The 1,349-nt window shown below is 49.9% G+C and overlaps 1 protein-coding gene across 1 annotated transcript in view; it reads right to left on the bottom strand.

Moving 5' to 3' along the window:
* AGAP1 (ArfGAP with GTPase domain, ankyrin repeat and PH domain 1) overlaps nt 1-1,034 on the bottom strand; it is a 360,673-nt gene extending 359,639 nt beyond the window's left edge. Inside the window, exon 1 of the mRNA XM_004386488.3 lies at nt 948-1,034. The gene's annotated coding sequence lies outside the window, so the exon portion shown is untranslated. The remainder of the gene's footprint in view (nt 1-947) is intronic.
* Between the last annotated feature and the right edge of the window lie 315 nt (nt 1,035-1,349).

Raw genomic sequence — 1,349 nt, 5'->3', positions numbered from 1 at the left:
CAGAAACGAGAGCCCATCCAGGCGAAGAAATCGGTCAGAGCCCAGGTCCAGGAGGCAGAGCTATCATCCTGCCCGCGGATTCCCCCTTGCAAGCCCAGCGCACTCGAAATCAATTGGCCATCTTTAGCAAACTTGAGGACGGCATTCCCAGAAGCCGCTCAGCAGGGCTGGACTCCCTATTTCCCCTGCAAGTGGTAACAGTAAAACACAAGTGAATTACAATTTTCTTTGAGACCGAAAATCATTTGGTATCGGGTTTCTGGGCTAATGGAAACCTATTGGAGGCAAGCGGCAGAGGCCAAAACAAATGCTTGAATTCAAGTCCTGTTGTGTAATGAGGAAGTTTAATTAAGGCCCCACATTACAGCTGTAAATGTTCCTTTATATAATAAGGTCTAAATGAAACTGAACCTAATCAAAGTTACAATTCCTTCATTAGCAAATTACAAACAAGAGTGCACAGCTGACACACGGGCTATGATTATCACAACTAATTGCCTCGTTGTTACGGACCAGCCTGCGACGGCGTTCAGATGTCCGTCTGCAAGAGCAAATTAGGGCCACGGCGGGCTGTGCCTGCCATCACAAGGGGCTCTTGTGCGGCGCGCTGATGTACCCCTGTTGCCTGGCGGCCAGCGGCCCAATCAAAGGCGCGCTACAAAGGCAGCCTCTGAAGCCAGCTCAGCCCAGGACGCACTCCATGTGCGGGCGGGCGGCACACTGCACTTCATTAGGCCTGCTGTCACATTCCTCCTCTTCTTATTCTAATGATCCTATTTTAATACACACAGGAACCTCTCCTAATTGATGTCAAGTGAACGACTTCCACATTCATCAACAGAGCACATCAAACGCGGACTGGCGCAGGAGCGGCATCCTCGCTTGGACGACCCGAGATGTGTTTCCAACTCCAGGAAAGGGGGAGAAAAACAGAGGGGGCTGCGTACCTGTTTAATTGGGATCGCTCGGCCGCTCCCGATGCTGTCCGCTCGACCCTCCAGGCCTTTCTTCTCTTTGTCTGGATCGCTCCCCTTCCGAGACTGTAGAGAGAAAGGAAAGTTAGCATTTGGCTCACACATAGGGGCTCAGCCCTTACTTGCACGAATTCTGCAAATACACATTCAGAATGCACGCGTGTGCATACACGCACAGCCACATCGTGGAAGGAGACCCCTAAGTAGCTCGGTGACGTGTCATTCTGGAGAGAACGTTCTCAACTTTTCCTCCTACTTTCCCACTGCAGAATTACCTTTTAATTCTTTTTTAAAGAGTTCAAAATTCAATTACTAGAAACCAGTGGACCATATGGGGAAGTAACGCCCAACAGGAAAACACATTGGAAAGCTGCA

Source organism: Trichechus manatus, unplaced genomic scaffold, assembly GCF_000243295.1.
Source record: "Trichechus manatus latirostris isolate Lorelei unplaced genomic scaffold, TriManLat1.0 scaffold00165, whole genome shotgun sequence".
NCBI lineage: Eukaryota > Metazoa > Chordata > Mammalia > Sirenia > Trichechidae > Trichechus > Trichechus manatus.
Note: the sequence above shows the minus strand (reverse complement) of the source record. Positions and strands in the feature narration are given on the sequence as shown.